The sequence below is a fragment of the Mesoplodon mirus genome (genome assembly GCF_964341445.2).
Source record: "Mesoplodon mirus genome assembly, chromosome: 2".
In the NCBI taxonomy this organism is placed as follows: Eukaryota; Metazoa; Chordata; class Mammalia; order Artiodactyla; family Ziphiidae; genus Mesoplodon; species Mesoplodon mirus.
In genome coordinates this window covers 142,175,138-142,198,124 of record NC_138977.1, presented here as the reverse complement: position 1 = coordinate 142,198,124, position 22,987 = coordinate 142,175,138, and the positions used below count along the sequence as shown (strand labels likewise).

The window sequence follows — 22,987 nt, the reverse complement described above, 5'->3', positions numbered from 1 at the left end:
GGAAGAGAGTAACAGAGTCAAATAATACCTCCTTTTAAAAAGTTACTTTTCGAAATATAACACTTGATGAACAGTGTTTGTTTTGAATTAGAAATGAAATTATTTACTGCCTAATAACATATATTTTAATTTAACACCTGCTATATGTCTTCTTTATATATTTTCATTTTTTCTATTAATTATGTTTCTTCTCCCATCTTTTTATTAAAAAATTTTTTTTTTATTCTCTCATGTCATTTGACCTTTCCCTTCTTAGCTATTTCTACCTTTGGCTTATTTGACAAGTGTGTGTGCGTGTTTATGTAGGGGCAGGTGTCATTATTCACTGGTTGGATGACTACTTGAATTGGATGGGGACTCGAGAAGAAGGTCCCTTTCATCTTGGAAATTCTGATTCTGGGATGGTATAATCTTGGATTTTGCATGGTTGGTCCTCTTTTGTTACTTTTTATCTTACTAGAATCAGAAATTTGGAGAGCCTCTCTCTGAGTCAAATTTAATCTTTAATCTTTAAATGTAAGATTGATTAATCCTATCTCCTTATCTTCTTTGAGGCAAAACAATTATGTGAAAAGAGAAATTCTATTTTGAGTGTGTTTCTTAGTTTTAGAAGTAGTTCTTATATACTTATATTTATACATTACTCTAAATGCAGCAGTTTAGTAATGGGAATATAATGCAAGTAAAATTGGGAAGCCAATCTTGCTGACTGGTTTAGTAGAGCACAGTAGTATATGAAGAAGGCATATACAACAAGTGTTAGATTAAAAAATAATGAATTACAGCAACACCTTCAGCTGTGACCAGGTGGGGAAAGTGAGACACAGACTGTTTTGGAGGGGGGGTATTAAAGCATGAGGGGTTGATGGGATCTGTCCAGCCTTAGCCAGACACCTAGGGAGATTACCATAATGACTAGGCAAAGTCCCTGTGCCTTCATAGGGGAAGGGTCAGTTGTTTGACCTTCACCTCTGTATTCCTTGGACCTTGTTACTTTCTGAGTGTTTTTTCAATGAATGAATGAAATTCTTGAGGACATGCTCTATGTCAGCTTTATGAACAATATGTTTAATCTTATTACAATCTTCTGAAACAAGTATCATTTTCATTTTACAGATAAGGTTAGGGTTTTTGCTGTTGGCTTTTCAAAACATGATCTCTTTGTTTGCGATAAGAAGTAATTAATTGTGCCTTCCATACTTCTTAGTGTTTAGAATACAGTTCATGGCCAGAATTCCAGATGGATGGTGTAGCAGAAATTTGAACAGAATTAGTGATTTTAAAAAATTATTTAAACTCTTCCCAGAGCCTTTACCATGTCTAGCAAAGTTAGCCTCTGTCATCTTTTCTCCCACCCCTTGCTTTATTGCGTTCTTTTTTGTTTAGAAAGTATTTCTGTCATGATTTATTATGAAACAGCTCTTTAATATTTAGGGGTTGTTTTCTGAAGCACTCAAAGATTTTGAAATGGCTTATTTAATTTAAAAAGTAAAATAGAAAGAGTAGGAAGTAATTAAGGATAAATACTGTATAAGAATGGAATGAAACTCAAAGATGGGGTCTGGACGATTAAGATGCAGAATAAGCTAAAGCATGCAGAAAATGCAAAGAGAATAACTAAAAGGATGTTTAAAAATTACAGTTAGGCCCTTTCAAGGAAATTCAAGATAGGCTCACTCTTTAAGGACATGTGGTGTAAGATTAAAAAAGCAACCAAGGGCTTCCCTGGTGGCGCAGTGGTTGAGAGTCTGCCTGCTGATGCAGGGGACACGGGTTCGTGCCCCAGTCCAGGAAGATCCCACATGCCGCGGAGCGGCTGGGCCCGTGAGCCATGGCCGCTGAGCCGGCGTGTCCGGAGCCTCGGAGGCCACAACAGTGAGAGGCCCGAGTACCGCAAAAAAAAAAAAAAAAAAAAAAAAAAGCAACCAAAAGAAAAAAAGCAGATGTACTTGGACCTATTTTATTTTAATCTTCTTCACCAAGTGAGATTTTCAATCAACCAATAACTGTTTGGATGTCTAGTATGTGAGGAAGTAAAGACCAAGATAAGACAAAAAGATACAAAGAAAGTGCTTAGCCAGACACATCTAGAAATGTGTCTAAAATGAAAAATGAAACTCCTCTTTCCTTGGAATCACTTGCCTCCCTTTTTTGACTCCCCTGTATTTTAAAATATAAAATATATTAAAAAAATTTCTTGTCAACCGTACCCATCTCTTGGAGTAAATTTCTACTCTTCATTTTCCTCAATCCTCACATCCCTTTCTCAGGCCCTGTGCATTTCGGTTCTGCAGTGTCTTTTCCACTCACGCTGGCCTCTGCATTGTTGCCACAGCTGCTCTAGTTCTGTCCCTGACTGTTGCCAATGGCTTCTAGCTTTTCCCATCTGTGTAAGTTTGCTAGGGCTGCCATAACAAAATACCATGGACTGAGTGGCTCAAACAACAGAAATTAATTTTCCCATAGTTCTGAAGCCTAGAAGTCCAAGATTAAAGTGTCTGCAGGTTTGGTCTTTCTGAGGCTTCTTCTTGGCTCACAGACAGCTGCCTTCCTGCTGCCCTTTCACGTGGTCATCTCTCTTTGCACACATACAAACCTCCTCTTCTTGGTTCAGATTTGGTTAGGGCCCACCCTAATCGACTCATTTTAATTTAATCACCTCTTCAGAGGCCCTATCTCCAAATAGTCATTTTCTGAGTTACGGAGGCCTAGGGCTTCAACATATAAGTTTGGGGCAGCGAGGCAGTAGGAGATACAGTTCAGCCCATAACACATCTAATCAACTGGATATTGTTCTGCGGCAGAGTAATCTTTCCAGAGAGCAGCTCTGATCTTGTTATTCCTCTCCTCAGAAAAACATGGACTCGAAACAGTCCAGTCCCCTGGTACACACATCACTTACAGATGTGGGCACTGTTAAAAGTCTGTGAGAATGATAGAGAATAGGAAAGTTACCAGCAGATGAGTGGTTGCCTTATATATCAAAAAGTGGGATAAAGCTATTTTCCGGAAACTCTATATAGGCAGTAAGCTTGATGTAGTTCCTTGAAAAAAAAAAAAATTCCAAGAGTCTTGAGAATACTGAGAAAAGAAAATAACACAGAAAGTAGTAAATAGGGTAATATATAATGGGAGAGTAGTAACATACATAGGCTTGATATGTTCATTTCAGTGGAATATCAGACCAAACTTCTCATAATAACCTTCTACAAAAGAAATACATTTTCTTTGGGAGAGAGTTTAGAGTTTTTCATGTTTGGGTTTCTAAGGCCAGGCTAAGGACTGTATCACTTTTAATGAACTGGAAGTATGCTCTCCCTCTAAAAGGTAAAAAATTGAAGATAAATTGGTGATATGAATTTATTATCATAATCTAAAAGTATACCTAATAGACAGCTGACTCTGTTTTCTAACTACCACCCAAAAGTGAAGCTTTAGATTCTTATTCTAATTCAGGGTTATAATTTTTGCTAGACCTTCCACCCAACTTTTAACGGCAGTGTAGCTCACATCCCCATACAGCAGGAGAATTCATTTAGTGATTTACACGTATGTTTTGCAGCTCAACTAATTTTTCTTGGAACGCATTGCAGGAAGTTACATTACTCAAAAAGTAGACAGTCTTTGAGTGTTTTAATGAGATTAGGGGGGAAAAAAACCAGTTGGGATATCTATTTGGTTATACCTATGTTGAATATTTTCCAGACTTAAATTATTTTTGGCCGTGCTTAATGATGTAGGACTGTAGAGCTTTTGTGTTGTAGAATTCTGGAGACTCTTGGCCTTGCCCATGGTATCACCTCCCGAAGTGATTGGGTGTTCCTTGTAGGCACCTCTGTTTTTCTAGAAGGAGCCTAATGCTCACCATGGCTGACAGTTAAAGCACATGGTTCTTTACAATTCAGCCCATAGGCCAGAGAGCAGCACTTTTTTAAGGTCCCGCTGTGGGAAATAATATCTATGGAGGCCTGACTCAAGGATCTATAGTACATCTTTCCTCTGGGTTGTGGATTTTAACTTGGGTGGTCCATGGACAAGCTTCAGGTTTCCATAATCTCCTGAAAATAGATGCAAAATATTATGTCAGGGTGTTGTTTCTAAGGAGAGGATACATAGCATTTTATCAGGTTCTCAAAAAGTTGTCCATGGTCCAAAATATGTTAAGGATACTACCACTAATAACTAAGGTATATCTTCTAATTAACCTGACCATCAGCGAGGGAGCCAATTTGAATGTGTTGGTGTGAGACTGTGGTTTATGGTAAACGATTTTCAAGAGTAACATCTCTCTGAAACTGGTGTCTGTGTTAATTCTAAGAAATGTGTAAAGCTGCTGTTTATCTCATTACATAGTGTCCCCTCTGAGGACTCCTGAGAGAAATTTCTCTGTGGTAACCATGTCAGGACTAGTTATGCTTCTCCTTAGTGACCAGTTTGTTCTAATCTTACGGAATTCTGGGAGACTTGTTATGGCTACTGGCTTCTAGAAAGCTGAATATGTGGTGTGCTTCTAGCAAGTGTAGTAATCTCAGTCCTGGCTTCACCAATTTTTAACTCTTATTTTCTACTTACCTTATTAAAAAGCCATTTTTAAAGTTTTTGTTTGTTTGTTTTTGGTCTTGGTATATTGTCAATATCTTTGTAACTCATCTTAAATATTAAGTTGTACCCCAATAAAAATAATATATTTTTTGATTTGCCATTTTAACCACAAAATTTCTACTATATTGTCATATATAGCATTGGGTGCTGGGGATTAAAAGTCAGATAATGTAGGCACCTACCACCTGAAACTAACACAATATTTTAAGTCAATTAAAATCAAATTAAAAATATTTTAATTCAATTAAAAAAATGTAGGCCTCTGCCCCTTAAGGTGTATATTGTCCGACCGGACAAGAAAGAGATGTAAGTCAGAAAAAAAAAAAAGAGATGTAAGTCAGTAAGGACACTGAAATGTTACGGCTGCTTTGCTTGTGTTGTGTCCTGGGGGAAGAGTGAGATCGTACTAAGGAGGACAGTGATTCTACGGGGAAGTCAGAAAGGGCTTCAAATGGGAGGGACTGCTGGCCTGGGTGTTGGGAGGCAACTAGATGTTTTCCTGACAGCTGACTCTGTTATCTGATTGCCACCAAAAAGTGATGCTTTAGGTCCTTATTCTAAACAGAGTTAACAGTTTTTGCTAGATCCTCTATACCACTTTTAACAGCAGTATAGCTAACATTCCCATACGGCAGCAGAATTCATTTGGTTATTTATATATGTTTTGCAACTCAACTAATTTTTCTTGGAAGGCACATAAGGGCATGAAGGCCAAGGAAGCAGCTCCAGGTTTGGTATGCTTTGGGAACTGCAAACATTTTGGCATGGCTAGAGTGTAGGGTTATAGTAAGAGGTAAGGCCAGCCACGTAGGAAGGGCCAGGATTCTTTTTTTTTTTTTTTAATTGAAGTATAGTTGATTTACAAAGGTGTGTTAGTTTCTGGTGTACAGCAAATGATTCAGTTGTACATACACATATATCTATTTCTTTTTGGATTCTTTTCCCTTATAGGTTATTACAAAATATTGGGTATCATTCCCTGTGCTGTATATCTTTGTTGTTTATCCACTCTTTTTTTTTTTTTGCTGTATGTGGGCTTCTCAGTGTTGTGGCCTCTCCCGCCGCGGAGCACAGGCTCTGGACGCGCAGGCCCAGCGGCCATGGCTCACGGGCCCAGCTGCTCCGCGGCACGCGGGATCCCCCCGGACCAGGGCACAAACCCGCGTCCCCCGCATCGGCAGGTGGACTCCCAACCACTGTGCCACCAGGGAAGCCCTATCCACTTTTTACATAAGAGTTTGCATCTGTTAGTCCCAAACTCTCAGTCCAACCTTCCCTCTCTCCCCCTCCCCCTTGACAACCACAAGTCTGATCTTTATGTCTGTGAGTCTGTTTTTGTTTCATAGATAAGTTCATTTGTGTCATATTTTAGATTCCACCTAAGAATGATATCATATGGTATTTGTCTTTCTGACTTTGCTTAGTATGATGATCTCTGGCTCCATTCATGCAGCTGCAAATGGCATTATTTCATTTTTTTATGGCTGAGTAGTATTCCATTTTATATGTATACCACATCTTCTTTATCCATTCATCTGTTGATGGACATTTAGGTTGTTTCCATGTCTTGGCTATTGTAAATAGTGCTGCTATGAACACAGGGGTGCATGTATCTTTTCGAATTATAGTTTTGTCCTGATATATGGAAGGGCCTGGATTGTGATGGGCTTTGTAAGCCATGCTAACAATTTGGTCTTTATCCTTAAGGCAGTGGGGAGTCAGTGAAAGAGTTTAGTCATCAGAATAAGAATATCAGGTTTGGGCTTTTGTAAAATCACTCAGGCAGGTGTGTGGGATGGATTGAAGGGTATAAGGCTGGGAGTAGGGGGGAGAGTTAGGAAATTTATTGTGGTAGTCCAGTTGAGAAACGTAGATCTCTTACATCATTGCCTGGCACATCATAAGTGAGGTACATACATTAGAAGAGAAGGGTCTCCATTTTGTCAAGAGAAAAAAGGAAATTATTGTACTTCTGTCCAGGCCAGAACCCGAGATGGCTGTGCCCTTGTTGAGACATATTGGCCGTCATTGCCTCTGTGCCAACCTTGGTCCTCAGCTCTGTATCAGAAATGCTGTTCCTTTGGAAACCACAGCCAAAGAAGAGATGGAGAGGTTCTGGAATAACAACAGTGGTTCAGAGCACCCTTTGTCTCCCCATATTGCTCTCTGTAGCTAGTCTCTTCCCATGGTGATGTCCATTTGCCACCATGGCACTGGTATTGCCTTGAGTGCAGGGGTCTCTCTTTTTGCTTGTCGGCCCTTTTGATCCCTGGGAGCTTTGAGTCTCATTTGGAACTTGTGAAGTCCCTGTATTTGGGGCCAGTACTGATCCACACAGCCAAATTTGCACTCATCTTCCTTCTCATGTGTCACACCTGGAATGGGATCTGACTCCTGATGTGGGATCAAGAAAGGGCCTGACAGTTCCCCAGCTATACCAGTCTGGAGTGCTTGTCTTGGTTCTTACCGTGTTGTCCTCTGTAGGGCTGGCAGCCCTGTGAAAAGCCGAAGTTCCCAGCATCTTCTTCCTCAAATTATTACATTGACCTGTCTTCCTGCTTGTCACTCTTATCTTCAGCCAGGGCAAAGTTCTCCTGATTTGTTTAGACCCTTTTGTGCTTGCAGATCCCCTTGGAGCTCAGCAGTAGAGGACCTTTTAGAACCCTAGTAGTGGAAAAGGGTCCAGTTTTCCCCTTATTTATTTCTGAAGGTGGAATGACTGCAATAACTCCCTTTTCCTGACGGTAGCTTGTAGCCTACTCTGGGCCTGGGAGCGCTCAGTCTTTCTTCATATTAGGCCTTGCTTAGTGCTGAGGGTCAACTTTCTGCTCCTTCTTCCTGAGACAGTGGAAACAATGCCAGCTCTGTGGCCTCTGCCCTGGGGACTGGGAGTGGGGCTTTGGGTCCCACTGCCTGTGGGTTGCTGGCTTAAAGGACAATTCTGTTCATTGGTCAGAGCCCAGGGTCTTTAGCACCAACACAGTGTGACTGAAAGAAGAGAGGGGTGGTGGAGGGGAATTAGCCTGTCCCGGCTAGAGGCAGTAAAGAGAGTGAGTTGGCTCTTGGAGCAGGTGCTTTGGGGAGAAGATATACAGCTTTTGATGCAAGAGGAAGATCCAGAAAATTATCATTGAACCTATTAACGGTTATTTCTTTTCCTTGCATTTACAGAAAAACCAAGCCTCTTATTGTCATGTTTTCTAAACCAAATTTATGTGACAGCTTTTTCTGAAACTGAATTAAAAGATCATTTTGTCTTTGGAAACAAAAAGGAAATTATTGGAATAACACAAAAAAATTACGCCATTTATAAAAATGCACACACACAAAAGAACTATATACTTATGGAGTAAATAGGTAGGCTAAGAGCTGAAAAGGATGTATACCAAACTGCTATCTCGTGCTTATAACTTTGGAGAGGGGGCTAGGATTGAGAGAGAAGAAATGAAGGGGAATCTTTACTTCTTTATCTATGTATATGGAAAATTTTAACAATTACATATCCACATATTATTATTATTATTATTTTTTTGTGTGTGTGGTACGCGGGCCTCTCACTGTTGTGGCCTCTCCCGCTGCGGAGCACAGGCTCTGGACACGCAGGCTCAGCGGCCATGGCTCACAGGCCCAGCCACTCCGCGGCATGTGGGATCTTCCTGGACCGGGGCACGAACCCGTGTCCCCTGCATCGGCAGGCGGACTCTCAACCACTGCGCCACCAGGGAAGCCCTCCACATATTATTTATATAAAGATTTCTGAGAAGGATGAATGGGAGTGAGGGAGCAGAGACAGATGGTGGATACTATTCTCTGGGGTGTGTGAATATGAAGGGACAGAGAGAGATGAGATGATAACCAAGAGGCTTCTGTCTTGGGAGGGTGGAGCCATGGGTGGGGTCTTTGGCCATCGGTCACACAGATGGACGCAGCACCCTAGCTGACTGATTGTTGGTGAGCAGTGCCCAGGCCTATGCCTGCCCCCTAGGAGGAACCCACTTCTCACTCCTTCATCCATTCTTTGGCTTATTTCCTCTTAAGCCCCACTCAGATGCATGGCCTTGGTCGTTATCAGCAAAACTGCTTTACTTTGCTTTGGGAAATGGTGCTTAATTAGTACTAATTATTTCTAATTCACTGTACATTCTAAGTCAAAGCATACCAAAAATCTAAATCTAAAAGTATTCTGCATAATTTCGTTTACTTTTTTAAGGTGAATCATAACCGTGTTCTTTTGGAAAGTCCTATACTGGTGCAACAGTGGGCTGGAAGAGACATGAAGGGACTGGATCGGATCACAGAGGGATGGAGTAAGTTTAATGGAAGCAAGGAGACTCTGGGAAGGGAGGAGACCAGCACGGGTGCAGTTTGGACTGACCCTGTGGACGGGGTTTGACATCCGAGCAGCAGTGCTCACTGAAGGTCAGCCTGACTTTGGAATCTCATCACAGAGGCTAGCCCTGCTGGTGAAGATGCTGCCTAGGGCAACAGCTAAACAGCTGCTATCTCCTGACGACCTAGCAATTCAATCTGTAGGAGGACTGAATTAGTCAGGTTCTCCAGAGAAACAGAACCATTAGGAGATGCAGATGAGATAGAGAGAGTAGGAGAGGGAGTGGGGAGAGGGAAGGAGGCATTTATTTTAAGAAATTGATTCATGTGATTATGGAAGCTGGAAACCTGTTAGGCTGGAGACCCAGAGGAGAGCCAGTGTTGTAGTTCAAGTTCAGAAGGCCGTCTGCTGGCAGAATTCCTTCTTGCTCAGGGAAGGTCAGTCTTTTGTTCTACTAGGCCTTCAAGTGATTGGATGAGGCCACCCACATTATGGGGGACAGTCCACTTTATTCAAAGTCCACCACTTCAAATATAAACCTCATCTAAAAACACCCCTCACAGAAGCATCCAGAATAATGTTTGACCAAATATCTGGGCACCATGGCCCAGCCAAGTTGACACATGACATTAACCATCGCAGGGCCCTTGTTGGCATAAATCCTAGACTGGCCTAAGTGTTCAACCCTGACTTGGATAGGACCCCCTTATTCACAGCGATATCCCAAGGACGTGGGGCGGAGGGTTCCTGAGAGAGGCACGAGACTGGCCTCCTATTCATGCTGAGATCATTTTGCTTTGGTCCCCACTGAGACCCCAAGGAGGCTCCACCTTCCATGACGGGTGCTTGCCAGGGAACATGGAGGCTAGCTTCTTTCTCCTCCCCCACTTCTCCCTCCTCTCCTCCCTTTTCCTCTTCTAAATTGAGATATAATTGACATACAGCATTGTACTAGTTTTAGTTATACAACATAATGATTTTTTAAAAATATTTATTTATTTGTTTATTTTTGGCTGTGTTGGGTCTTCGCTGCTGCACGCGGGCCTCTCTCTAGTTGCGGCGAGCGGGGGCTACCCTTTGTTGTGGTGCGCGGGCTTCTCATTGCAGTGGCTTCTCTCATTGTGAAGCACGGGCTCTAGGCGCGCGGGCTTCAGTAGTTGTGGCACGCGGGCTCAGTAGTTGTGATTCACAGGCTCTAGAGCACAGGCTCAGTAGTTGTGGCACGCAAGCTTAGTTGCTCTGCAGCATGTGGGATCTTCCCGGGCCAGGGATCGAACCCGTGTCCCCTACACTGGCAGGTGGATTCTCAACCACTGCGCCACCGGGGAAGCCGTTTTTTTTTCTGAGGAACCTCTGTACTGTTTTTCATTAACTTTTTTCTTCTGGTTCTCTTTTCCTTCCCCCAACATACGTGAGTTAGTTTTGCTTCCTTAGGATTTCTGAAAACAACATAATGATTTGATATATGTATATATTATGAACTGATCACCACAGTAAGTTTAGTTAACATCTATCATCTCACGTAGATACAGATTTTTTTTTCTTATGATGAGAACTTTTAAGATCTACCCTTCTAGCAACTTTTAATTATACAGCACAGTATTGTTAACTATAGTCACCGTACTATACATTACATCCCCAGGACTTAATTATCTTATAATTTGAAGTTGGTGCATTTAGAACTCCTTTACCCATTTTGTCCACCTTCCCAGCCCCCTGGCTCGGCAGTTGATTAATCAATCTGTTCTCTGTATCTAAGAGTTTTTTTTTTTTTTAAGATTCCACATATAAATGATATCATACAGCATACATCTTTGTCTGACTTATTTCACTTAGCATAATGCCCTTAAGATCCATCCAAATGGATCAGGATTTCCTTATTTTTTATGGCTGAATAATATTCGTGTGTGTGTGTGTATGTGTGTGTGTATTTCACATTTTCTTTATCCATTCATCCATCAATGATGGACACAAGTGGTTTCCAAGTCTTGGCTATTGTAAACAATGCTGCAGTGAACATGGGTGCAGATTTTCTTTTTGAGTTAGTGATTTTGTTTTCTTTGTATAAATACCCACAAGTGGAATTGTTGGATCATATGGTAGTTTTATTTTTAATTTTCTGAGGAACCTCTGTACTGTTTTTCATTAACTTTTTTCTTCTGGTTCTCTTTTCCTTCCCCCAACATATGTGAGTTAGTTTTGCTTCCTTAGGATTTCTGAAAACAAGAATAATGATCCTATTCCAGAAGAAAGGATATTATTAAAATCAACAAACACAAAAGGATTCCCAACAAGATCAGAGTAATACTTACATGTGGAGATGTCTGAGGCTGTCGCCTGTGGTCACAGATAGCATCACTGCTGTCCCTGGTCTCTGTCAGCTACCATCTTCTCCAAAGGCTGCCTTGCTCGTCCCTCATCACAGAAGTGAACTGGGCCTCAGATGCCTGTTTCTGAGGACCAGACAGCAGAGGGCAGTTGAGGCTGCAGTCTGATTGGGTAGAAGAGGTGTTAGTTTTTTTTAAAGTCATATTCTAGTCTGTGATTGGAAACATCTGTTGCTTCTGTCTTACATCATCCTCAAACTAGCATTGATTAGAAGCAGGGTTGTCAACATAACTAGAGACACTTCTGTTGTCAGTTGTCTGAGCCTCATGAGTGGTCCAAGGTGACATAGAAGTAAGGGAAGGGGGAGATCAGATGCCTTTCTACTTCACTGGCACTACTGGGAGAGAGCAGGGGATGTGAGGGGCTTTGATTAGGTGCTGGGCCAAGAGCAGGGGAGTTTCTCCATGTACTGCCCGTCTCCCTTACCCGCACCCTGGACTGTTGGGTCTCCTTGACTGGGCCTCTTTGTTTATCTTTATGTCCTCAGGGGCAAGGTGCCTCCCCACTGGGAAGCTAAAAGGTCATGCCAGACAACACCACCAGATACACAGAGATTTCAGTGTGCTGATTTTGTAGCAAAATGGCACAAAATGACAAACCCTCTTTGGTGGCTTAGTTGCTGTTTAAAAAAAGAAAAGAGAGAAAGAAAAGACAAATGTATTCCACTAAATGATGAGCTTAGCTTGGCCAGCGCAGTGTGAGTGAATATGTTTTAGGTATGGGAACACCGAGGGACCTTAGGTCTGCGATCTTTGGTTTTTCTTTGAAGCAGGAGGCAGTGTTACCTCCGGGAGGGAGGTATGGCTGTGGGCTGGGCCTGTAGAGCCAGCTCTAAGTCTTATGGCTGCCCTAGGGAATGGGAGAGGACAGAGACCGGGATGTGCCCACGGTCGCTGGTGGCTCACTTGAGGCTGGAGACCCACATTCATAATAACACCGGTCTGGATGGTTGTGTCACTTCTGGGGACATTTCCACTGTGTAGGCTCAACAGCGCAAGTGCAGGAGTGGAGAAGCCAGATGACTATATTGATCCAAAAGTTGGAGCTTAGATTGCAGAAGTGCGAGAAAGAAAAAGCAGGAGAACTGAGTTATGCCCTGCAGAGCTCAGAGTGATAAGGAGGGGAAGCCCAAGAGGCTACGGACGGGTAGATAAGTGAACTTGACTCCACCATTTAAGTCAAAGCAGCTGAAGAACCAGCCGAAGGAAATGAGGTTATACCATGTTGGAGTTTGAGAGGAAGCCGCTCTCGAATGATGGCATGGCCGCAAGAGTGGTGAATGCAGGTTGCTAGACGATAAGCCAAGGATCTCGGGGGCTCGATTGTTGGTGGATCTTCTGCATGAACAGTGCCATCTCTCTAGATGATGGCAAGGGATGCGGGGTGCCTAATTCCAAGGTCTTCAGTGAGTGACAGTGACAGTCAGTGGATAGCACTGACAAGGAGGAAGAGAGGGTATGGACCTTGAAGGATGAAAGACTTTAGTGTGGTGGTGGGAAATTTATATTGTAGATGCCGTTGCAGGAAGCCAGAAAACAGCCGCATATGCTAAGAGGGAAGAGGCCTGATTCCAGTGGAAAATGGCTGTTTGGAAGAATTGGCTGGACCCCAGTGTGTTTAGCTCCCAGTGGTGTTGCAATGGCCTGTGATGACCAGCAGCCCTTAGGATTTGAGTGTTGCAAGGGGGAGAGGTCTGGGTGGGGTAAGGAAAACATCTTTTGGTCAAAGTGACTGTTTCCTATTTTTAAAAACATCGGCGTTGGGACAGGTGATCTGCAAAGCACCTTCCTGGTTTAAAAGTTCTTTCCATGAATCTGAAAAAATGAAAATCAGGAGTTTGATCCCTTGTATTGTCTAGCTGGAAGAATATGCCTAGATTCTGAATAATCTTTTCTTCATGTGAAAATCACCGTTCCCATAGAGATAGAAAGTAAAATACTTTAGAAATTCTTGGGGGGGAAAAAGATAATTACAGTAAAAGGTATGAGTTGAACAAAGTGAGCTATATTTTGTGTCTGGTCTTGGGACAGTTTACTTGGGAGGGCGACTCCCTTCCATGCCTGAGATAAGAGGTTTCAATTCAGAGCATCTCAAGAAGAATCACTTTCTGTGCCTAAAGGCTTTCCTATTCCTCTAAAAATAATGTTGAGATAATGGTGGATGCCTTTATAGATGTCTGATTTTTTTCTCTTTTTAGTAAACTCATATATCTTTTGGAGGAAGCAGAAAGGCTAAATTAAATCAGGGGAGCAGACAGGGCAAGGGAGGTAGAAAGTGAAGAGGGAAAGGAAGAAAGAGAAGAAAAACAAACACACACCCAGGAATATGCAAGAGAAGCTGAAACAGACTTTCATATTCAAAACTCCTGAGTAATTAGTTGTGTGGGCTCTTGGCATTCTCTTCAGAGAGGTATTCCAACTCTGGGAAGGAGAAAGGAGCAAAAGAAAACAAAATGATGACTTTCCATGGCACAGAGAAAGGAAATACATTCAATAATTATGATTTTAGGCTCCTTTTTTGGGATCGAAGTGTGAGTACTAGAGCCAGGTGCTGTTTGCTTTGCTATTTGTGTACTTTTATGGCTTTTTTTTTAACTTTATAAACTATAGCAATTAACTCTGTCTTTTTATTATGAGGAATAAGACGACATAGTATAAGAAGATTTTCTCTGGGGAGATAAATTCCCTTACTTCTTGGTATTTTTCTCCATTCGCCGGTTTTCCCCCTACCCTCTCCATCATCACACAACTCATTGCTTGGAACAAGGCACAATTTCAGCGTTATTTCAACCAGCTATTTCTTGAAGAATGGCAGATGAGGAAACAGTAGAGTGACATGCTTCTCAGGGCAGTTTGGCTCTACAGCCAGCAAGAGAGGAGGGTTAGGACCGCTGACTTACGACCCTGAGTCCTTAGGTGATCTTGGGCAAAGCAATCCACCAACCTGGGGCTCTACTTCCTTATCTTGAACTGGAAAGTCTGCACTAGATGATTTCCAAGGGCTAAGCTCTAAGGATTTTTGACTCAAATTCTGCTGGAGGGTTTTGACAATCAGTTTTGGGGAAGGGCTGATAATATCGTCAGAAATAGGCCTGGCCAAAGGAAAAGAGTGTGAGTCCAGAAAAGAGGGCACTTCGTGTCAGGCGTGTCCCTGGAGATGGCCAGTGATGATCTTAAAGCAAAAGACGTATGGGGTCAAGGGTCAACCAGTGACTGTACACGTGGCTGTGGGGGACACCTGCTGTTATCAGAGTTAAGTGCAGAGGGAGAATGACAACAGGAGCTGGCTTTCTAAATAGGGGCTAGATTTGATTCACTCCCTAACTAGACTGTGTTGAACAGCTATTCTTGAAATCAAAGAAAAATGCAAAACTGTAATCAAGTCGTTGTTCTTTCTGCCCTGGTCCTACCCCCGGCCCCCTCTCCCCTTTATTCTCACTCCTCTGTTAAGGTCATTCTTGTCTTTCACATTTGTTCAGGCAACAGGTAGACCTGGGTTTAGGTCTCAGCTGTGCCTTTCTAGTTGTATGATCTTGGGTGAAGTTACTTCATTTCTTTAAATACCAGTTTCCTCATCTGCCAAGCAGGGATGCTAGCTAATAATAGCCACCGTGTTAATAATGTTGTATTAATATGTCAGATAGTAAGCCCTTAATGAATGTTAGCTGTGACTGCTGTTTACTGTTCCTAAAGCTCCCTTTTATAGACTTATATCTCGTCTGTCCTCCAGTGCTTGAGATATCTATTGCTGTGTAACAAACATCTCAAAATTTAACGGCCTAAAATTACCATTTTATTATTTCTCATGATTCTGTGTATTGACTGTAGTTCATCTGGATGGTTCTTTTGCTAGCATAGTTTGATATTTCTCTTGCAGCTGCAGTCAGATGGTGGCTGGAACAGGAATACCTAAAATGGCTTTACTTACGTGTCTGGTGCCTTGGCAGGGTAACTGAAACTCCAGTGATTTGTTCCTTTCTCCACGCGGTCTCTCCATGAGACTAGCTTGGGCTTCTTTACATAGAGGCTGGATTGCAAGACCAGAGCTCCAATCTGTAAGCACGTCTGTTCACGTCATGTCTGCTAATGTCCCATTGACTAAATTCAGGCAACATGGCCCAAGACTAGAGTCAATATGGGAGGGGCTACACAAGGTATGACTATCAAGAGGTGTGGTTCATTGGAGCCACCAAAATAAGTCTCTACCACATCCAGTTTCCAAACCCCTACTGTCTGGAAAACAACTTCACTTGGATGTCACTCTGTAAGCTTGAACATAACTAATTCACTTCCAATCAAATAAGCAATTCATTGTTCTCCTTGATGAGCAGGAAGCTGGTGCTGGATCATAAACTGGATATCCTCATTTTGTCAACTTTCTTCCCAAATTATTCCATCATTTTTCCTTATTTCCAAGTTGAAAACCTAAACATAACTTTTTCCCCCTTCTTGTTTTTGTTTTTTACCAAAATCCAGACTTCATGAAACCCTGGCATTTATTCCTTTGTTCTCTGACCTCACTGCCACTTTCAAAGTCCATATCCTTATTATCGTACACGTGTATGGCTGCAATAACCTTTTAGTTAGGTTTTCTTTAAACACCGCTTTCAGTCTGATGCCTTTCTTTTCAAGAACCTGCAATATATTTGTTGTTCTTACTGCATTAAATCTGACCTGTTGCATTAAACCTGCATTTTTTCCCAAGGCCCTTATTTATTGGACCCTACTCCATTAATACAACTCTTTTTTCCACTACTGTATGTCATCTACCCTTCAGAATCGGTGAGTGAGGAGGGAAGGTACTTAAAATGGAAGAGTTTCAGTCCATCTACATTATAAATATCTTTGAACACAGAGGGGAATGGAGGAGGTAACGTGGAGGCGGAGCAAAAATCCTGAAGATAAAATGTAACATGGAAGGGAGTTTATCGTTGCTATTTGTGTTTTTGAGAATTAGGTGGGAGGAAAAGGGGGAAATCAGATATTTCAGGGGGTTGGAAATTAGATCCATTTTAATGGAATTCCTTAAGTTGAAAAAAATCTTGAAGTGTCTCGTTCCTTTCACTACTCCTGGCTCAGATGGGTTTTACATCCACGTAGTCTGGTTTTGTTGTTATCAGTGGTGCCGGGTGTATGTTCTAATGTGGTGCTTGGCGCACACTGGGTGCCTCATAAATGTTTGTTGGATGGAAAACATAAGCAAAACTTAAAGTTAGACTTTTTATTAACTAAACTGGACAACATCAACAAAGTCTAAAAAGATGTATGTTCTCTTATGTTGAATGGAGAGAGATGCAGAAGGCAGTTCCATGAATTATCTTCATCATTAAAAATAGACATTTGTTCAGCACTCAGTACATGTGCTCTAGACACTGACCGAGGCAGGGATGAGTGAGGCTTACTTAGCTAGTTACACGACACAATGAGAGCACCTGTTTCTTCTGTAGATGGAGAGTATAAAACATGTTAGGGGGCTTCCCTGGTGGCGCAGTGGTTGAGAGTCCGCCTGCCGATGCAGGGGACGTGGGTTCGTGCCCCGGTCCGGGAAGATCCCACGTGCCACGGAGCAGCTGGGCCCGTGAGCCATGGCCGCTGAGCCTGCGCGTCCGGAGCCTGTGCTCCGCAACGGGAGAGGCCACAGCAGTGAGAGGCCCGCGTACCGCAAAAAAACAAAAAACAAAAAAAAAACATGTTAGGAACATGGGAAGAGAAACCTATTACATTTTTTATTTTGGATCAGATAAAAATTTAAAAATTGGACTTTGAAAGAATAACTTCCTGTTCATATGAGGGAACATTATAAAGTGATAAACATAGAGAGGCATTAACCTGAGGAAGTTGAACAAGCATATTCAGTTAATCCCTGACGTTAATTTGATACTGTTCATTTCCATTCCAGAGGCGTCGTATTTTTGTGAAACCAGCGATAGTATTTAACCTCAGTAATTGAGATATCGTGTACGGAAATGGCAAACATACTGGAAGAATCTCTCCCACTCCGCCAACTTTCAGCCACAGTTGCAAATACCCTATTTCAAAGAACTTAACTCTAGAGTAGTCCACTTAACTTTATTAACTTGGACTTCAAGGCAGTTGCGTTCTTTGGGGTGGAGCCATGCTCTTCTTTTACTGTGACCCTGTTATTCCTTTAAAGTTATTCCGTTAACTTCTCAGCACAGCCGAAGAAGGGGCCCTGTTTCTTCCTGGAGACTTTCAGGCAGAGGGGCCGTTTCCAACTTCCTACTAAGTCCACCCAGCTATGTCATGCAGGGGATGCAGGGGAGAGCTTTCCTTGGGAGGGCCTCCTCAGAACTTTTGGAGATGGGCCTTGAGCTCTTGGCTGCAATCAGGGTTTTCCAAAGTGGAGGCCACAGTAAAGCTCGTCATTGACTGAGAGACGTGCCGCCCAGGCTATTTTCATGAGGGTCAAATAAAACTCTCTTGTCTTAAGCCTGCTTTGAAAGGTGTTTTCCTAATGATTTTACCAGTCAAACAGAATGACTGTGTGGAGAGTGCAGTTAAATAGCTGGAACACTCTGGGCAGCTCCCCTTCTCCACCCTTTGCCCCCCCTCGCCTTTCCCCCGAAGCTCCTCCTTTCCCAGGCACACACTTGCTGCTCTGTTTTCTGTTCTGGAGCTGCCTGAATTGTGTGATTTTTGAGGATGAATGTGAACTCCTCAATCCAGAAAGAAGTGCCAGGAACACAAATAGCTAATTGGCATTCACCCCTAGGGCAGGCGCATGACCAGCCAAGCTGGTTGCATTATCTCCATGGGGCACTTAGCTTTGAGAGAGACCTCAGCTCTCTCAAATCATCCAAGAAGCATTTCCAAAAGGTAGAAAGAATCGCCAAGAAAAGGCTGTAATCGGGAGGTGCTCTGTCTCTTGGGTATGTTGGATTGGTTGCAGAAATACTTGTTTGAGACAGTTTATATTTTTGCTATTACTCTCTACCTGAGCTTCTTGTGATTTCAGGGCACTCTGGCCAGCTTAATAGCCTTTGAAACAGGGATTTCAGATTGGTGATCCACAAGCCAAATTCCAGTCACAACTCTGTGTGTGTGTGTGTATGTGCGCATGCACGTGCAAGCACCTGGCTGGTACTGAGTAGTGGCTGCCCCATCGGTTGGGAGGGGTATATGTTCTACGGTTTATCATGGTCCCTACTATTCCCTGCTTCTCCTAGCCTTATCACCAAGGTGCTTCTCTCTTGTCTGTTACTCACATGGTCCCTGTAGGCCTTTGAGTTTGCTACCCTGCTTTTAGTACAAGTATTTTCAGTGTTCCTTGAACGCTGAACTCTTCACTCTGAGACAAACCAAAGGAGTTGATAAGGATTTTTCAAGAATTGATTTGTATTATAGAACTAAAATTTAGAAACATCAACTGTTATTTTTCAGTGAAAATATTTTTCAGCCTATAGCAGGGGCTGCCCCTGACTGAAGGTCTGTCTGACTTTGAACAATTTGGTCCATACTAGTCTGTTGACTTCCTCAGGGGCCTGTCTGCCGCTGGTCTCCTCAGACAACAGAGCAGCAATTCTGTAACCTGGTGCTTCCACCTCCAGCTTCGGAAGGCCTCTGCTGGAAGATGTCTTCTCATAAGTAGCACAGATGTCGGCCCCAGGAGCCGGTACACATCCTGTTTATTCAGTAACATTAGAGGAAATATGAAGAAATGGGTGCGGAGGGTGGGAGGGAGGGAGATGCATGAGGGAAGGGATGTGGGAACAGATGTATATGTATGACTGATTCACTTTGTTATAAAGCAGAAACTAATTAAAAAAAAAAAAAGAAATGGGAAGTGACCACATGTTCTGGGGTCACCAGAGCAGTTCTTAGCATTCTTTTACTGATTAAAAATGTAATGCTCTATAACATTCAGCTATCTGAGGCATACAGAATCTTTCTGTCTTGTCTTTATATAACCTTTCCATAACGTCCTTCCACCACCTAACGTTTTAATATTGCCACAAAGAGGTGGCAAAAGTGGTGTTTGAACTTCATCCTTCTTCCCTCGGCCTGCTGTTCCCTCACCGTCTAGTGGGAGTATTCAGAGGCTATGAATAGAGACTGGAAGAAATTGAGAACCCATGGTGGCAGAATAGCACATAGACCATGTATTGAGCCTCTGAATAATTGAGAATCTGATAAGTAGAATAAGCCATCAAAAAACAAAAGAAGTTTCAAACAGTGATTCATCTTAGAATCATTTCATATTTTCCCCATGACTATTAGAGTAAAATCCTAAAAATGGAGTGTTAACTGAAACTTTGCATCAGATCTTTGTACTGTGTTGTATTGTGTTTTATTCCATGAGCCCAGATAGGACTGCACTCATAGTGAGTGAACAAGTTGTAGAATGGAAAAACCTGCATACATTGGAGGCAAATTATTTGGTCTATGGGCTGTTCCACCTGTGGGTTCTCAATTACATCCATTTCTATTCTGCTATGGAAATGGAACTTACAGTAAAAATAATATCTAGAGGAGTCTATCTTCTTTACATTACTTGGCTTTTTTCTCTCTCAAATAATTCCTTGTATCTTAAAGCATATATTTCAAATATTGATTATTAAACTAGATGAGATTTTGAACTAGTTGGTTGATATTTTTTAAATTAGTTTAAAAAATTTGAGGTAATTTTAGATTCACATACAGTTATAAGAAGTAATAGAGATTCGATGTCCCCTTTGCCCAGTTTTCCCCAATTGTAACATCTTGCAGTACCTTTTATAGTATCACACCAGGATATTGATGTCGACACAGCCAAGACACAGAACACTTCCATCATCACAAGGATTCCTCAGGTTGCCCTTTTATAGCCACACTTATTCCCCCAATCCCACCTCTGGCAACTGCCAATCTATTCTCCATTTCTGTAATTTTGTGGCCCCCTTATTTTTAGAACCATTTCTCCAACAGTTGGTCTCTGGGAAGAAAATAGCCTTTAACACTTATGTAGGGCTGAGGACTTTTTGTAGGTGGAAGCTGGTACTTGTTTATACCTGTGTGCCCTCAGAGTTGACTTGGGGTTCTATGCCAGGAGACAGCGTCTGGTCCTGAAATCCAGCTCACTAAGATGTCGCTACTGCAGCTATTGCCAGAAAATGCCCCTGCCAAAGGTTGATGGAATTTTCCCTCCTGAATTACACACCGCTTCAAAGCAGGCCAAGAAATGACCTGGGTGGGAGGTATTTCTGTACTCTCCCTGACACTACAATAGTCAGATATTGTCTGGGGCCCCTGGTAGCTGTGGAAAGGGTGAGAGAAGGTATTTTATTTTCTCCACCTATCAACCTGTTGTAATTGTTTACTGATGGGTGTTGAGACTTTGAACTCTTTCCTTTTCTCTCCATCTTTGAAGTTATCTTTGCTGCTGTGCAGCTCTGCGTTAACCCTATATTGCCCTTTGAGCTTCTGGAATGCCAAAAGGTGCCAGATAGTCTTTCCCTCTTTCTAGCTATCAGTGTGACTTCATTATTTGATGCCACTTACAAAGTAAAAGCCATTGCCATTGTGTTATTAGAAGAATCAAGAATCATCTAATGTCTACAGCTGTTCGGGCCTGTGTTACACTTGCTCTTATCTGTAGCTCAGCTACCTCAAACGCTTCCACTTTAGGACATGAAGTATGAGATCCAGTAGAGGAGATATTGGAGAAAATTGATTTCTGCAGGTTTTTATGGATTGGAATTGCTTGTAACAGCCCTGTCTTTGGCATAAATCAACTGTACATTTAAAAAAATTTTTATTGCATAAATTAAATGATATGGCTTAGACGTAACTGGCAAGAAACTTGGTATTTCGTATATTTCACATATTTTATTCACATATTATATTACACTTACTTTTTAAAAAAATTTTATTTATTTGCATTGCGTTTGCTGCGTGCAGGCTTTCTCTAGTTGTGGTGAGCTGGGGCTACTCTTTGCTCTTGCTGTGGAGCACGGGCTCTAGGCATGCGGGCTTCAGTAGTTGTGGCTTGTGGGCTCTAGAGTGCAGGCTCCATAGTTGTGGCTTAGTTGCTTAGTTGCTCCATGGCATGTGAGGTCTTCCCAGAACAGGGCTCGAACCCACGTCCCCTGCATTGGCAGGTGGATTCTTAACCACTGCGCCACCAGGGAAGCCCCTATTACAGTTACTTTTATTTAAACTGTTTTAAATATTTTGTCACCGTTGGTAGTCTTAAGTCCCACGATGAAAACAATTTCTACTTTGTGGATATAAGGCTTGATACAGAGAAAGATTTAATGGACTCATAAAGCCATGTCCTGATTGAGTAGTAATGAAAGAATTCATGGATTTCTAAGGTCCTCCCTTCCCTTCTTCCTTCCTATTTTTCTTTCTTTCATATTATGTCTAACTTTAGCTTTCTTTGCAAACTGAGGAGTTGCTAAGAATTTGAAAGAACTGTGTGTGTGTCTAATATTCTTATCTATAAACCTTAACCAGCCAGTTGAGTTGTGAGAAGAATGGAATGTGTGGTTTTTGGTTTCTGGGATGATATGCAAAAGGAAATGATAAAAAAAAGAAAGTTTAAGGAGAGAGTCAGTGTGAAGCTCGTTAGTCAAATTAGTCAAACAAAAAAGGAAAGAAGGAATAAATAAATAAATTTAGGTTGCTGATCTTTGTAATCTATCTGATTATTACCTCTGGTATTCCACATAAATATGGAGATTTAAAGTTTTTCATTTTTAGCAAATGAGTTTCTTTTGTTACAGACACTCCTTTGTCAGTTACCTGCATTAAAAAGTTTTCAGTGCTTGGTCTTCAGCATTAAATTGGATGATTCCTGAAAGAAGAAAACAAACCAGTGGGTTATGCCTTGGAATTTAGTTATCAGTTACTCATTAATTTCGGTTCCAAGGAGACTACTAAACCTGACTCAGTTACTTTTTGACTCAAAAACATAATTATATTGGAAAGCTAACACACTGTACCACCAAGTTGTAAATTAATATGTTTGTTTTGAATGAGTAAGTAAGAAATTAAAATGTGTACAGGGTTCTCAGAGGAGGATGTCAGGAATGTAAGTGCTCGTCAGCGGTCGAGCCATATAGTGAACTTTGTAATATAGTATTAGACAACTTCTTTCCGATAATTTTTGTGTACTAAATTAAGAGTTTCACTTTGCTTAAGCTTAAAAGTATTTAAATGAGAAATAACATTAATGCTGGCCCAACTAAAGAAACACCATGCAGCTGCCACCAGAATGTAAGCTCCATGAGGGCACAGACTTTGCAGATCTGGGCTACTGTTGTATTTCTAGCTCCTAGACCAGTTCCTGACACATGAGGCAACTGATACCATTTTGTCAAATGAAGGAATAATAAACACAGGATAATAGATTGAGAAATTGTATAAGGTCTGTGTCTTCTTTGCAGTAAGTACCATTTAGTTTACTTCCCTTGAGAATAGTGAAACTATAAATTTATTTGCCATAGGTAGAGTCAGCCTCAGTATGGTACGACATTATGTACAGCATAAATGACATTACTGAAAGATGCCTCTGCCATTTTGTAGATCATACTTGCCCTTTTCTAGATATCCTCATGTCCTAGATCAAGTATAAGGTTTCCTAACACATCCTATAATCCTTGACTCTCAAAACAAAGCAATAGGAAGAAGCAGGTGTAGAGTAGGAGGCCAACATCTATGATGGTTA

General features: G+C 41.8%; 1 protein-coding gene and 1 pseudogene across 2 annotated transcripts in view; both read left to right on the top strand.

Moving 5' to 3' along the window:
* FGF2 (fibroblast growth factor 2) overlaps positions 1-22,987 on the top strand; it is a 56,862-nt gene that overhangs the window by 7,667 nt on the left and 26,208 nt on the right. The gene's annotated exons all lie outside the window — the stretch shown is intronic.
* Positions 6,596-7,256, top strand: LOC309798620 (succinate dehydrogenase cytochrome b560 subunit, mitochondrial-like; annotated as a pseudogene). Its single transcript has one exon. The product of its transcript is annotated as a succinate dehydrogenase cytochrome b560 subunit, mitochondrial-like (transcript).